Genomic DNA, 12,500 nt, shown 5'->3' with positions numbered 1-12,500 from the left:
ATTACATAACTAATGAAAATTTTCCAAAAAGCTTACAGCACCTGGTATTCCCAGGCGGTCTCCCATCCAAGTACTAACCAGGCCCAAACCTGCTTAGCTTCCGAGATCAAACGAGATCGGGCATAGCCAGGTTGGTATGGCCGTAAGCGAAAGCTGCTGCAAAGAGAGGGCTAATTAAAGATCAGCCACTGTAATCTCCAGTTCATTATATAAGTTCGGAATAAAACCCAAAAGCTTACAGCACCTGGTATTCCCAGGCGGTCTCCCATCCAAGTACTAACCAGGCCCAAACCTGCTTAGCTTCCGAGATCAGACGAGATCGGGCATAGCCAGGTTGGTATGACCGTAAGCGAAAGCTGCTGCAAAGAGAGGGCTAATTAAAGATCAGCCACTGTAATCTCCAGTACATTATATAAATAGGGACGAAAACCCTAAAGCTTACAGCACCTGGCAATCCCAGGCAGTCTCCCATCCAAGTAGTAACCAGAACCAAACATGCTAAGATTCAGACATCGGGCATTGACTCTTTTTTTTTTTTTTTTGCACGATTATTATATAATTAGTGAAAAAATTCCAAAAAGTAAAAAAATTTGAAAAATTTCCAAAAAGCTTTCAGCACCTGGTATTCCCAGGCGGTTTCCAATCCAAGTACTAAACAGGCATAGCCAGGTATGGCCGTAAGCGAAGGCTGCTGCAGAGAGAGGGCTATTTAAAGATCAGCCACTCTAATCTCCAGTTCAATATATAAGTAGGGAAGAAAACCCAAAAGCTTACAGCACCTGGTATTATTCTCAGGCAGTCTCCCATCCAAGTAATAACCAGAACCAAACATTCTAAGATTCAGAGATCTGGCATTGACTCTTTTTTTTTTTTTTTCAAGATTATTACATAACTAATGAAAATTTTCCAAAAAGCTTACAGCACCTGGTATTCCCAGGCGGTCTCCCATCCAAGTACTAACCAAGCCCAAACCTGCTTAGCTTCCGAGATCAGACGAGATCAGGCATAGCCAGGTTGGTATGGCCGTAAGCGAAACCTGCTGCAAAGAGAGGGCTATTTAAAGATCAGACACTCTAATCTCCAGTTCATTATATAAGTTCGGAATAAAACACAAAAGCTTACAGCACCTGGTATTCCCAGGCGGTCTCCCATCCAAGTACTAACCAGGCCCAAACCTGCTTAGCTTCCGAGATCAGACGAGATCGGGCATAGCCAGGTTGGTATGGCCGTAAGCAAAAGCTGCTGCAAAGAGAGGGCTAATTAAAGATCAGCCACTGTAATCTCCAGTTCATTATATAAGTTCGGAATAAAACCCAAAAGCTTACAGCACCTGGTATTCCCAGGCGGTCTCCCATCCAAGTACTAAACAGGCATAGCCAGGTATGGCCGTAAGCGAAGGCTGCTGAAGAGAGAGGGCTATTTAAAGATCAGCCACTCTAATCTCCAGTTCAATATATAAGTAGGGAAGAAAACCCAAAAGCTTACAGCACCTGGTATTATTCTCAGGCAGTCTCCCATCCAAGTAATAACCAGAACCAAACATTCTAAGATTCAGAGATCTGGCATTGACTCTTTTTTTTTTTTTTTCAAGATTATTACATAACTAATGAAAATTTTCCAAAAAGCTTACAGCACCTGGTATTCCCAGGCGGTCTCCCATCCAAGTACTAACCAAGCCCAAACTGCTTAGCTTCCGAGATCAGACGAGATCAGGCATAGCCAGGTTGTTATGGCCGTAAGCGAAAGCTGCTGCAAAGAGAGGGCTAATTAAAGATCAGCCACTGTAATCTCCAGTTCATTATATAAGTTCGGAATAAAACCCAAAAGCTTACAGCACCTGGTATTCCCAGGCGGTCTCCCATCCAAGTACTAACCAGGCCCAAACCTGCTTAGCTTCCGAGATCAGACGAGATCGGGCATAGCCAGGTTGGTATGGCCGTAAGCGAAAGCTGCTGCAAAGAGAGGGCTAATTAAAGATCAGCCACTGTAATCTCCAGTACATTATATAAATAGGGACGAAAACCCTAAAGCTTACAGCACCTGGCAATCCCAGGCAGTCTCCCATCCAAGTAGTAACCAGAACCAAACATGCTAAGATTCAGACATCGGGCATTGACTCTTTTTTTTTTTTTTTTGCACGATTATTATATAATTAGTGAAAAAATTCCAAAAAGTAAAAAAATTTGAAAAATTTCCAAAAAGCTTTCAGCACCTGGTATTCCCAGGCGGTTTCCCATCCAAGTACTAAACAGGCATAGCCAGGTATGGCCGTAAGCGAAGGCTGCTGAAGAGAGAGGGCTATTTAAAGATCAGCCACTCTAATCTCCAGTTCAATATATAAGTAGGGAAGAAAACCCAAAAGCTTACAGCACCTGGTATTATTCTCAGGCAGTCTCCCATCCAAGTAATAACCAGAACCAAACATTCTAAGATTCAGAGATCTGGCATTGACTCTTTTTTTTTTTTCAAGATTATTACATAACTAATGAAAATTTTCCAAAAAGCTTACAGCACCTGGTATTCCCAGGCGGTCTCCCATCCAATTACTAACCAGGCCCAAACCTGCTTAGCTTCCGAGATCAGACGAGATCGGGCATAGCCAGGTTGGTATGGCCGTAAGCGAAAGCTGCTGCAAAGAGAGGGCTAATTAAAGATCAGCCACTGTAATCTCCAGTTCATTATATAAGTTCGGAATAAAACCCAAAAGCTTACAGCACCTGGTATTCCCAGGCGGTCTCCCATCCAAGTACTAACCAGGCCCAAACCTGCTTAGCTTCCGAGATCAGACGAGATCGGGCATAGCCAGGTTGGTATGGCCGTAAGCGAAAGCTGCTGCAAAGAGAGGGCTAATTAAAGATCAGCCACTGTAATCTCCAGTACATTATATAAATAGGGACGAAAACCCTAAAGCTTACAGCACCTGGCAATCCCAGGCAGTCTCCCATCCAAGTAGTAACCAGAACCAAACATGCTAAGATTCAGACATCGGGCATTGACTCTTTTTTTTTTTTTTTTTTTTTTTTTGCACGATTATTATATAATTAGTGAAAAAATTCCAAAAAGTAAAAAAATTTGAAAAATTTCCAAAAAGCTTTCAGCACCTGGTATTCCCAGGCGGTTTCCCATCCAAGTACTAAACAGGCATAGCCAGGTATGGCCGTAAGCGAAGGCTGCTGAAGAGAGAGGGCTATTTAAAGATCAGCCACTCTAATCTCCAGTTCAATATATAAGTAGGGAAGAAAACCCAAAAGCTTACAGCACCTGGTATTATTCTCAGGCAGTCTCCCATCCAAGTAATAACCAGAACCAAACATTCTAAGATTCAGAGATCTGGCATTGACTCTTTTTTTTTTTTCAAGATTATTACATAACTAATGAAAATTTTCCAAAAAGCTTACAGCACCTGGTATTCCCAGGCGGTCTCCCATCCAAGTACTAACCAGGCCCAAACCTGCTTAGCTTCCGAGATCAGACGAGATCGGGCATAGCCAGGTCGGTATGGCCGTAAGCGAAAGCTGCTGCAAAGAGAGGGCTAATTAAAGATCAGCCACTGTAATCTCCAGTACATTATATAAATAGGGACGAAAACCCTAAAGCTTACAGCACCTGGCAATCCCAGGCAGTCTCCCATCCAAGTAGTAACCAGAACCAAACATGCTAAGATTCAGACATCGGGCATTGACTCTTTTTTTTTTTTTTTGCACGATTATTATATAATTAGTGAAAAAATTCCAAAAAGTAAAAAAATTTGAAAAATTTCCAAAAAGCTTTCAGCACCTGGTATTCCCAGGCGGTTTCCCATCCAAGTACTAAACAGGCATAGCCAGGTATGGCCGTAAGCGAAGGCTGCTGCAGAGAGAGGGCTATTTAAAGATCAGCCACTCTAATCTCCAGTTCAATATATAAGTAGGGAAGAAAACCCAAAAGCTTACAGCACCTGGTATTATTCTCAGGCAGTCTCCCATCCAAGTAATAACCAGAACCAAACATTCTAAGATTCAGAGATCTGGCATTGACTCTTTTTTTTTTTTTTTTAAGATTATTACATAACTAATGAAAATTTTCCAAAAAGCTTACAGCACCTGGTATTCCCAGGCGGTCTCCCATCCAAGTACTAACCAAGCCCAAACCTGCTTAGCTTCCGAGATCAGACGAGATCAGGCATAGCCAGGTTGGTATGGCCGTAAGCGAAACCTGCTGCAAAGAGAGGGCTATTTAAAGATCAGACACTCTAATCTCCAGTTCATTATATAAGTTCGGAATAAAACCCAAAAGCTTACAGCACCTGGTATTCCCAGGCGGTCTCCCATCCAAGTACTAACCAGGCCCAAACCTGCTTAGCTTCCGAGATCAGACGAGATCGGGCATAGCCAGGTTGGTATGGCCGTAAGCGAAAGCTGCTGCAAAGAGAGGGCTAATTAAAGATCAGCCACTGTAATCTCCAGTACATTATATAAATAGGGACGAAAACCCTAAAGCTTACAGCACCTGGCAATCCCAGGCAGTCTCCCATCCAAGTAGTAACCAGAACCAAACATGCTAAGATTCAGACATCGGGCATTGACTCTTTTTTTTTTTTTTTTTTTTTTTTTGAACGATTATTATATAATTAGTGAAAAAATTCCAAAAAGTAAAAAAATTTGAAAAATTTCCAAAAAGCTTTCAGCACCTGGTATTCCCAGGCGGTTTCCCATCCAAGTACTAAACAGGCATAGCCAGGTATGGCCGTAAGCGAAGGCTGCTGAAGAGAGAGGGCTATTTAAAGATCAGCCACTCTAATCTCCAGTTCAATATATAAGTAGGGAAGAAAACCCAAAAGCTTACAGCACCTGGTATTATTCTCAGGCAGTCTCCCATCCAAGTAATAACCAGAACCAAACATTCTAAGATTCAGAGATCTGGCATTGACTCTTTTTTTTTTTTCAAGATTATTACATAACTAATGAAAATTTTCCAAAAAGCTTACAGCACCTGGTATTCCCAGGCGGTCTCCCATCCAAGTACTAACCAGGCCCAAACCTGCTTAGCTTCCGAGATCAGACGAGATCGGGCATAGCCAGGTTGGTATGGCCGTAAGCGAAAGCTGCTGCAAAGAGAGGGCTAATTAAAGATCAGCCACTGTAATCTCCAGTTCATTATATAAGTTCGGAATAAAACCCAAAAGCTTACAGCACCTGGTATTCCCAGGCGGTCTCCCATCCAAGTACTAACCAGGCCCAAACCTGCTTAGCTTCCGAGATCAGACGAGATCGGGCATAGCCAGGTTGGTATGGCCGTAAGCGAAAGCTGCTGCAAAGAGAGGGCTAATTAAAGATCAGCCACTGTAATCTCCAGTACATTATATAAATAGGGACGAAAACCCTAAAGCTTACAGCACCTGGCAATCCCAGGCAGTCTCCCATCCAAGTAGTAACCAGAACCAAACATGCTAAGATTCAGACATCGGGCATTGACTCTTTTTTTTTTTTTTTTGCACGATTATTATATAATTAGTGAAAAAATTCCAAAAAGTAAAAAAATTTGAAAAATTTCCAAAAAGCTTTCAGCACCTGGTATTCCCAGGCGGTTTCCAATCCAAGTACTAAACAGGCATAGCCAGGTATGGCCGTAAGCGAAGGCTGCTGCAGAGAGAGGGCTATTTAAAGATCAGCCACTCTAATCTCCAGTTCAATATATAAGTAGGGAAGAAAACCCAAAAGCTTACAGCACCTGGTATTATTCTCAGGCAGTCTCCCATCCAAGTAATAACCAGAACCAAACATTCTAAGATTCAGAGATCTGGCATTGACTCTTTTTTTTTTTTTTTCAAGATTATTACATAACTAATGAAAATTTTCCAAAAAGCTTACAGCACCTGGTATTCCCAGGCGGTCTCCCATCCAAGTACTAACCAAGCCCAAACCTGCTTAGCTTCCGAGATCAGACGAGATCAGGCATAGCCAGGTTGGTATGGCCGTAAGCGAAACCTGCTGCAAAGAGAGGGCTATTTAAAGATCAGACACTCTAATCTCCAGTTCATTATATAAGTTCGGAATAAAACACAAAAGCTTACAGCACCTGGTATTCCCAGGCGGTCTCCCATCCAAGTACTAACCAGGCCCAAACCTGCTTAGCTTCCGAGATCAGACGAGATCGGGCATAGCCAGGTTGGTATGGCCGTAAGCGAAAGCTGCTGCAAAGAGAGGGCTAATTAAAGATCAGCCACTGTAATCTCCAGTTCATTATATAAGTTCGGAATAAAACCCAAAAGCTTACAGCACCTGGTATTCCCAGGCGATCTCCCATCCAAGTACTAAACAGGCATAGCCAGGTATGGCCATAAGCGAAGGCTGCTGAAGAGAGAGGGCTATTTAAAGATCAGCCACTCTAATCTCCAGTTCAATATATAAGTAGGGAAGAAAACCCAAAAGCTTACAGCACCTGGTATTATTCTCAGGCAGTCTCCCATCCAAGTAATAACCAGAACCAAACATTCTAAGATTCAGAGATCTGGCATTGACTCTTTTTTTTTTTTTTTCAAGATTATTACATAACTAATGAAAATTTTCCAAAAAGCTTACAGCACCTGGTATTCCCAGGCGGTCTCCCATCCAAGTACTAACCAAGCCCAAACTGCTTAGCTTCCGAGATCAGACGAGATCAGGCATAGCCAGGTTGTTATGGCCGTAAGCGAAAGCTGCTGCAAAGAGAGGGCTAATTAAAGATCAGCCACTGTAATCTCCAGTTCATTATATAAGTTCGGAATAAAACCCAAAAGCTTACAGCACCTGGTATTCCCAGGTGGTCTCCCATCCAAGTACTAACCAGGCCCAAACCTGCTTAGCTTCCGAGATCAGACGAGATCGGGCATAGCCAGGTTGGTATGGCCGTAAGCGAAAGCTGCTGCAAAGAGAGGGCTAATTAAAGATCAGCCACTGTAATCTCCAGTACATTATATAAATAGGGACGAAAACCCTAAAGCTTACAGCACCTGGCAATCCCAGGCAGTCTCCCATCCAAGTAGTAACCAGAACCAAACATGCTAAGATTCAGACATCGGGCATTGACTCTTTTTTTTTTTTTTTTGCACGATTATTATATAATTAGTGAAAAAATTCCAAAAAGTAAAAAAATTTGAAAAATTTCCAAAAAGCTTTCAGCACCTGGTATTCCCAGGCGGTTTCCCATCCAAGTACTAAACAGGCATAGCCAGGTATGGCCGTAAGCGAAGGCTGCTGAAGAGAGAGGGCTATTTAAAGATCAGCCACTCTAATCTCCAGTTCAATATATAAGTAGGGAAGAAAACCCAAAAGCTTACAGCACCTGGTATTATTCTCAGGCAGTCTCCCATCCAAGTAATAACCAGAACCAAACATTCTAAGATTCAGAGATCTGGCATTGACTCTTTTTTTTTTTTCAAGATTATTACATAACTAATGAAAATTTTCCAAAAAGCTTACAGCACCTGGTATTCCCAGGCGGTCTCCCATCCAATTACTAACCAGGCCCAAACCTGCTTAGCTTCCGAGATCAGACGAGATCGGGCATAGCCAGGTTGGTATGGCCGTAAGCGAAAGCTGCTGCAAAGAGAGGGCTAATTAAAGATCAGCCACTGTAATCTCCAGTTCATTATATAAGTTCGGAATAAAACCCAAAAGCTTACAGCACCTGGTATTCCCAGGCGGTCTCCCATCCAAGTACTAACCAGGCCCAAACCTGCTTAGCTTCCGAGATCAGACGAGATCGGGCATAGCCAGGTTGGTATGGCCGTAAGCGAAAGCTGCTGCAAAGAGAGGGCTAATTAAAGATCAGCCACTGTAATCTCCAGTACATTATATAAATAGGGACGAAAACCCTAAAGCTTACAGCACCTGGCAATCCCAGGCAGTCTCCCATCCAAGTAGTAACCAGAACCAAACATGCTAAGATTCAGACATCGGGCATTGACTCTTTTTTTTTTTTTTTTTTTTTTTTTGCACGATTATTATATAATTAGTGAAAAAATTCCAAAAAGTAAAAAAATTTGAAAAATTTCCAAAAAGCTTTCAGCACCTGGTATTCCCAGGCGGTTTCCCATCCAAGTACTAAACAGGCATAGCCAGGTATGGCCGTAAGCGAAGGCTGCTGAAGAGAGAGGGCTATTTAAAGATCAGCCACTCTAATCTCCAGTTCAATATATAAGTAGGGAAGAAAACCCAAAAGCTTACAGCACCTGGTATTATTCTCAGGCAGTCTCCCATCCAAGTAATAACCAGAACCAAACATTCTAAGATTCAGAGATCTGGCATTGACTCTTTTTTTTTTTTCAAGATTATTACATAACTAATGAAAATTTTCCAAAAAGCTTACAGCACCTGGTATTCCCAGGCGGTCTCCCATCCAAGTACTAACCAGGCCCAAACCTGCTTAGCTTCCGAGATCAGACGAGATCGGGCATAGCCAGGTTGGTATGGCCGTAAGCGAAAGCTGCTGCAAAGAGAGGGCTAATTAAAGATCAGCCACTGTAATCTCCAGTTCATTATATAAGTTCGGAATAAAACCCAAAAGCTTACAGCACCTGGTATTCCCAGGCGGTCTCCCATCCAAGTACTAACCAGGCCCAAACCTGCTTAGCTTCCGAGATCAGACGAGATCGGGCATAGCCAGGTTGGTATGGCCGTAAGCGAAAGCTGCTGCAAAGAGAGGGCTAATTAAAGATCAGCCACTGTAATCTCCAGTACATTATATAAATAGGGACGAAAACCCTAAAGCTTACAGCACCTGGCAATCCCAGGCAGTCTCCCATCCAAGTAGTAACCAGAACCAAACATGCTAAGATTCAGACATCGGGCATTGACTCTTTTTTTTTTTTTTTTGCACGATTATTATATAATTAGTGAAAAAATTCCAAAAAGTAAAAAAATTTGAAAAATTTCCAAAAAGCTTTCAGCACCTGGTATTCCCAGGCGGTTTCCAATCCAAGTACTAAACAGGCATAGCCAGGTATGGCCGTAAGCGAAGGCTGCTGCAGAGAGAGGGCTATTTAAAGATCAGCCACTCTAATCTCCAGTTCAATATATAAGTAGGGAAGAAAACCCAAAAGCTTACAGCACCTGGTATTATTCTCAGGCAGTCTCCCATCCAAGTAATAACCAGAACCAAACATTCTAAGATTCAGAGATCTGGCATTGACTCTTTTTTTTTTTTTTTCAAGATTATTACATAACTAATGAAAATTTTCCAAAAAGCTTACAGCACCTGGTATTCCCAGGCGGTCTCCCATCCAAGTACTAACCAAGCCCAAACCTGCTTAGCTTCCGAGATCAGACGAGATCAGGCATAGCCAGGTTGGTATGGCCGTAAGCGAAACCTGCTGCAAAGAGAGGGCTATTTAAAGATCAGACACTCTAATCTCCAGTTCATTATATAAGTTCGGAATAAAACCCAAAAGCTTACAGCACCTGGTATTCCCAGGCGGTCTCCCATCCAAGTACTAACCAGGCCCAAACCTGCTTAGCTTCCGAGATCAGACGAGATCGGGCATAGCCAGGTTGGTATGGCCGTAAGCGAAAGCTGCTGCAAAGAGAGGGCTAATTAAAGATCAGCCACTGTAATCTCCAGTACATTATATAAATAGGGACGAAAACCCTAAAGCTTACAGCACCTGGCAATCCCAGGCAGTCTCCCATCCAAGTAGTAACCAGAACCAAACATGCTAAGATTCAGACATCGGGCATTGACTCTTTTTTTTTTTTTTTTTTTTTTTTTGCACGATTATTATATAATTAGTGAAAAAATTCCAAAAAGTAAAAAAATTTGAAAAATTTCCAAAAAGCTTTCAGCACCTGGTATTCCCAGGCGGTTTCCCATCCAAGTACTAAACAGGCATAGCCAGGTATGGCCGTAAGCGAAGGCTGCTGAAGAGAGAGGGCTATTTAAAGATCAGCCACTCTAATCTCCAGTTCAATATATAAGTAGGGAAGAAAACCCAAAAGCTTACAGCACCTGGTATTATTCTCAGGCAGTCTCCCATCCAAGTAATAACCAGAACCAAACATTCTAAGATTCAGAGATCTGGCATTGACTCTTTTTTTTTTTTCAAGATTATTACATAACTAATGAAAATTTTCCAAAAAGCTTACAGCACCTGGTATTCCCAGGCGGTCTCCAATCCAAGTACTAACCAGGCCCAAACCTGCTTAGCTTCCGAGATCAGACGAGATCGGGCATAGCCAGGTTGGTATGGCCGTAAGCGAAAGCTGCTGCAAAGAGAGGGCTAATTAAAGATCAGCCACTGTAATCTCCAGTTCATTATATAAGTTCGGAATAAAACCCAAAAGCTTACAGCACCTGGTATTCCCAGGCGGTCTCCCATCCAAGTACTAACCAGGCCCAAACCTGCTTAGCTTCCGAGATCAGACGAGATCGGGCATAGCCAGGTTGGTATGGCCGTAAGCGAAAGCTGCTGCAAAGAGAGGGCTAATTAAAGATCAGCCACTGTAATCTCCAGTACATTATATAAATAGGGACGAAAACCCTAAAGCTTACAGCACCTGGCAATCCCAGGCAGTCTCCCATCCAAGTAGTAACCAGAACCAAACATGCTAAGATTCAGACATCGGGCATTGACTCTTTTTTTTTTTTTTTTGCACGATTATTATATAATTAGTGAAAAAATTCCAAAAAGTAAAAAAATTTGAAAAATTTCCAAAAAGCTTTCAGCACCTGGTATTCCCAGGCGGTTTCCAATCCAAGTACTAAACAGGCATAGCCAGGTATGGCCGTAAGCGAAGGCTGCTGCAGAGAGAGGGCTATTTAAAGATCAGACACTCTAATCTCCAGTTCATTATATAAGTTCGGAATAAAACCCAAAAGCTTACAGCACCTGGTATTCCCAGGCGGTCTCCCATCCAAGTACTAACCAGGCCCAAACCTGCTTAGCTTCCGAGATCAGACGAGATCGGGCATAGCCAGGTTGGTATGGCCGTAAGCGAAAGCTGCTGCAAAGAGAGGGCTAATTAAAGATCAGCCACTGTAATCTCCAGTACATTATATAAATAGGGATGAAAACCCTAAAGCTTACAGCACCTGGCAATCCCAGGCGGTCTCCCATCCAAGTAGTAACCAGAACCAAACATGCTAAGATTCAGACATCGGGCATTGACTCTTTTTATTATTTATTTTTTTTTGCACGATTATTATATAATTAGTGAAAAAATTCAAAAAAGTAAAAAAATTTGAAAAATTTCCAAAAAGCTTTCAGCACCTGGTATTCCCAGGCGGTTTCCCATCCAAGTACTAACCAGGCCCAAACCTGCTTAGCTTCCGAGATCAGACGAGATCGGGCATAGCCAGGTTGGTATGGCCGTAAGCGAAAGCTGCTGCAAAGAGAGGGCTAATTAAAGATCAGCCACTGTAATCTCCAGTACATTATATAAATAGGGACGAAAACCCTAAAGCTTACAGCACCTGGCAATCCCAGGCAGTCTCCCATCCAAGTAGTAACCAGAACCAAACATGCTAAGATTCAGACATCGGGCATTGACTCTTTTTTTTTTTTTTTGCACGATTATTATATAATTAGTGAAAAAATTCCAAAAAGTAAAAAAATTTGAAAAATTTCCAAAAAGCTTTCAGCACCTGGTATTCCCAGGCGGTTTCCAATCCAAGTACTAAACAGGCATAGCCAGGTATGGCCGTAAGCGAAGGCTGCTGCAGAGAGAGGGCTATTTAAAGATCAGCCACTCTAATCTCCAGTTCAATATATAAGTAGGGAAGAAAACCCAAAAGCTTACAGCACCTGGTATTATTCTCAGGCAGTCTCCCATCCAAGTAATAACCAGAACCAAACATTCTAAGATTCAGAGATCTGGCATTGACTCTTTTTTTTTTCAAGATTATTACATAACTAATGAAAATTTTCCAAAAAGCTTACAGCACCTGGTATTCCCAGGCGGTCTCCCATCCAAGTACTAACCAGGCCCAAACCTGCTTAGCTTCCGAGATCAGACGAGATCGGGCATAGCCAGGTTGGTATGGCCGTAAGCGAAAGCTGCTGCAAAGAGAGGGCTAATTAAAGATCAGCCACTGTAATCTCCAGTACATTATATAAATAGGGACGAAAACCCTAAAGCTTACAGCACCTGGCAATCCCAGGCGGTCTCCCATCCAAGTAGTAACCAGAACCAAACATGCTAAGATTCAGACATCGGGCATTGACTCTTTTTTTTTTTTTTCAAGATTATTACATAACTAAAGAAAATTTTCCAAAAAGCTTACAGCACCTGGTATTCCCAGGCGGTCTCCCATCCAAGTACTAACCAAGCCCAAACCTGCTTAGCTTCCGAGATCAGATGAGATCAGGCATAGCCAGGTTGGTATGGCCGTAAGCGAAAGCTGCTGCAAAGAGAGGGCTATTTAAAGATCAGACACTCTAATCTCCAGTTCATTATATAAGTTCGGAATAAAACCCAAAAGCTTACAGCACCTGGTATTCCCAGGCGGTCTCCCATCCAAGTACTAACCAGGCCCAAACCTGCTTA

General features: G+C 42.4%; 28 non-coding genes and 2 pseudogenes across 28 annotated transcripts in view; all 30 read right to left on the bottom strand.

Annotated features, from left to right (window-relative positions):
* Positions 1-29: 29 nt before the first annotated feature.
* LOC132137695 (5S ribosomal RNA) lies at positions 30-148 on the bottom strand. The gene has a single exon (XR_009432021.1). It is a non-coding gene; the product is annotated as a 5S ribosomal RNA (ribosomal RNA).
* Positions 149-232: 84 nt separating this feature from the next.
* Positions 233-351, bottom strand: LOC132137696 (5S ribosomal RNA). The gene has a single exon (XR_009432022.1). It is a non-coding gene; the product is annotated as a 5S ribosomal RNA (ribosomal RNA).
* Positions 352-912: 561 nt separating this feature from the next.
* LOC132138117 (5S ribosomal RNA) lies at positions 913-1,031 on the bottom strand. Its single transcript, XR_009432424.1, has one exon. It is a non-coding gene; the product is annotated as a 5S ribosomal RNA (ribosomal RNA).
* Positions 1,032-1,115: 84 nt separating this feature from the next.
* Positions 1,116-1,234, bottom strand: LOC132139178 (5S ribosomal RNA). Its single transcript, XR_009433408.1, has one exon. It is a non-coding gene; the product is annotated as a 5S ribosomal RNA (ribosomal RNA).
* Positions 1,235-1,623: 389 nt separating this feature from the next.
* LOC132139014 (5S ribosomal RNA) lies at positions 1,624-1,741 on the bottom strand (annotated as a pseudogene).
* Positions 1,742-1,825: 84 nt separating this feature from the next.
* On the bottom strand, positions 1,826-1,944 carry LOC132139177 (5S ribosomal RNA). Its single transcript, XR_009433407.1, has one exon. It is a non-coding gene; the product is annotated as a 5S ribosomal RNA (ribosomal RNA).
* Positions 1,945-2,502: 558 nt separating this feature from the next.
* Positions 2,503-2,621, bottom strand: LOC132138335 (5S ribosomal RNA). The gene has a single exon (XR_009432632.1). It is a non-coding gene; the product is annotated as a 5S ribosomal RNA (ribosomal RNA).
* Positions 2,622-2,705: 84 nt separating this feature from the next.
* Positions 2,706-2,824, bottom strand: LOC132139176 (5S ribosomal RNA). Its single transcript, XR_009433406.1, has one exon. It is a non-coding gene; the product is annotated as a 5S ribosomal RNA (ribosomal RNA).
* A 567-nt stretch (positions 2,825-3,391) lies between these two features.
* Positions 3,392-3,510, bottom strand: LOC132137682 (5S ribosomal RNA). The gene has a single exon (XR_009432009.1). It is a non-coding gene; the product is annotated as a 5S ribosomal RNA (ribosomal RNA).
* Positions 3,511-4,070: 560 nt separating this feature from the next.
* On the bottom strand, positions 4,071-4,189 carry LOC132138116 (5S ribosomal RNA). The gene has a single exon (XR_009432423.1). It is a non-coding gene; the product is annotated as a 5S ribosomal RNA (ribosomal RNA).
* Positions 4,190-4,273: 84 nt separating this feature from the next.
* LOC132139175 (5S ribosomal RNA) lies at positions 4,274-4,392 on the bottom strand. Its single transcript, XR_009433405.1, has one exon. It is a non-coding gene; the product is annotated as a 5S ribosomal RNA (ribosomal RNA).
* Positions 4,393-4,959: 567 nt separating this feature from the next.
* LOC132139174 (5S ribosomal RNA) lies at positions 4,960-5,078 on the bottom strand. Its single transcript, XR_009433404.1, has one exon. It is a non-coding gene; the product is annotated as a 5S ribosomal RNA (ribosomal RNA).
* An 84-nt stretch (positions 5,079-5,162) lies between these two features.
* Positions 5,163-5,281, bottom strand: LOC132139173 (5S ribosomal RNA). Its single transcript, XR_009433403.1, has one exon. It is a non-coding gene; the product is annotated as a 5S ribosomal RNA (ribosomal RNA).
* A 561-nt stretch (positions 5,282-5,842) lies between these two features.
* Positions 5,843-5,961, bottom strand: LOC132138115 (5S ribosomal RNA). Its single transcript, XR_009432422.1, has one exon. It is a non-coding gene; the product is annotated as a 5S ribosomal RNA (ribosomal RNA).
* Positions 5,962-6,045: 84 nt separating this feature from the next.
* LOC132139171 (5S ribosomal RNA) lies at positions 6,046-6,164 on the bottom strand. Its single transcript, XR_009433401.1, has one exon. It is a non-coding gene; the product is annotated as a 5S ribosomal RNA (ribosomal RNA).
* A 389-nt stretch (positions 6,165-6,553) lies between these two features.
* On the bottom strand, positions 6,554-6,671 carry LOC132139012 (5S ribosomal RNA; annotated as a pseudogene).
* Positions 6,672-6,755: 84 nt separating this feature from the next.
* Positions 6,756-6,874, bottom strand: LOC132138313 (5S ribosomal RNA). The gene has a single exon (XR_009432612.1). It is a non-coding gene; the product is annotated as a 5S ribosomal RNA (ribosomal RNA).
* Positions 6,875-7,432: 558 nt separating this feature from the next.
* LOC132138333 (5S ribosomal RNA) lies at positions 7,433-7,551 on the bottom strand. The gene has a single exon (XR_009432631.1). It is a non-coding gene; the product is annotated as a 5S ribosomal RNA (ribosomal RNA).
* An 84-nt stretch (positions 7,552-7,635) lies between these two features.
* LOC132139170 (5S ribosomal RNA) lies at positions 7,636-7,754 on the bottom strand. Its single transcript, XR_009433400.1, has one exon. It is a non-coding gene; the product is annotated as a 5S ribosomal RNA (ribosomal RNA).
* Positions 7,755-8,321: 567 nt separating this feature from the next.
* LOC132139168 (5S ribosomal RNA) lies at positions 8,322-8,440 on the bottom strand. The gene has a single exon (XR_009433399.1). It is a non-coding gene; the product is annotated as a 5S ribosomal RNA (ribosomal RNA).
* An 84-nt stretch (positions 8,441-8,524) lies between these two features.
* LOC132139167 (5S ribosomal RNA) lies at positions 8,525-8,643 on the bottom strand. The gene has a single exon (XR_009433398.1). It is a non-coding gene; the product is annotated as a 5S ribosomal RNA (ribosomal RNA).
* Positions 8,644-9,204: 561 nt separating this feature from the next.
* Positions 9,205-9,323, bottom strand: LOC132138114 (5S ribosomal RNA). Its single transcript, XR_009432421.1, has one exon. It is a non-coding gene; the product is annotated as a 5S ribosomal RNA (ribosomal RNA).
* An 84-nt stretch (positions 9,324-9,407) lies between these two features.
* Positions 9,408-9,526, bottom strand: LOC132139166 (5S ribosomal RNA). The gene has a single exon (XR_009433397.1). It is a non-coding gene; the product is annotated as a 5S ribosomal RNA (ribosomal RNA).
* Positions 9,527-10,093: 567 nt separating this feature from the next.
* LOC132138433 (5S ribosomal RNA) lies at positions 10,094-10,212 on the bottom strand. The gene has a single exon (XR_009432725.1). It is a non-coding gene; the product is annotated as a 5S ribosomal RNA (ribosomal RNA).
* Positions 10,213-10,296: 84 nt separating this feature from the next.
* LOC132139165 (5S ribosomal RNA) lies at positions 10,297-10,415 on the bottom strand. The gene has a single exon (XR_009433396.1). It is a non-coding gene; the product is annotated as a 5S ribosomal RNA (ribosomal RNA).
* A 416-nt stretch (positions 10,416-10,831) lies between these two features.
* LOC132139164 (5S ribosomal RNA) lies at positions 10,832-10,950 on the bottom strand. Its single transcript, XR_009433395.1, has one exon. It is a non-coding gene; the product is annotated as a 5S ribosomal RNA (ribosomal RNA).
* Positions 10,951-11,212: 262 nt separating this feature from the next.
* LOC132138480 (5S ribosomal RNA) lies at positions 11,213-11,331 on the bottom strand. The gene has a single exon (XR_009432770.1). It is a non-coding gene; the product is annotated as a 5S ribosomal RNA (ribosomal RNA).
* A 555-nt stretch (positions 11,332-11,886) lies between these two features.
* On the bottom strand, positions 11,887-12,005 carry LOC132139163 (5S ribosomal RNA). Its single transcript, XR_009433394.1, has one exon. It is a non-coding gene; the product is annotated as a 5S ribosomal RNA (ribosomal RNA).
* A 225-nt stretch (positions 12,006-12,230) lies between these two features.
* LOC132137914 (5S ribosomal RNA) lies at positions 12,231-12,349 on the bottom strand. The gene has a single exon (XR_009432232.1). It is a non-coding gene; the product is annotated as a 5S ribosomal RNA (ribosomal RNA).
* An 84-nt stretch (positions 12,350-12,433) lies between these two features.
* LOC132139162 (5S ribosomal RNA) overlaps positions 12,434-12,500 on the bottom strand; it is a 119-nt gene continuing 52 nt past the window's right edge. The window contains exon 1 of the ribosomal RNA XR_009433393.1: positions 12,434-12,500. This exon is cut by the window's right edge and continues 52 nt beyond it. This is a non-coding gene — a ribosomal RNA (5S ribosomal RNA).

Source organism: Carassius carassius, unplaced genomic scaffold, assembly GCF_963082965.1.
Source record: "Carassius carassius unplaced genomic scaffold, fCarCar2.1 SCAFFOLD_57, whole genome shotgun sequence".
NCBI classification, from domain to species: domain Eukaryota; kingdom Metazoa; phylum Chordata; class Actinopteri; order Cypriniformes; family Cyprinidae; genus Carassius; species Carassius carassius.
The sequence above is the reverse complement of the archived record's forward strand: the minus strand, read 5'-3'. Positions and strand labels throughout refer to the sequence as shown.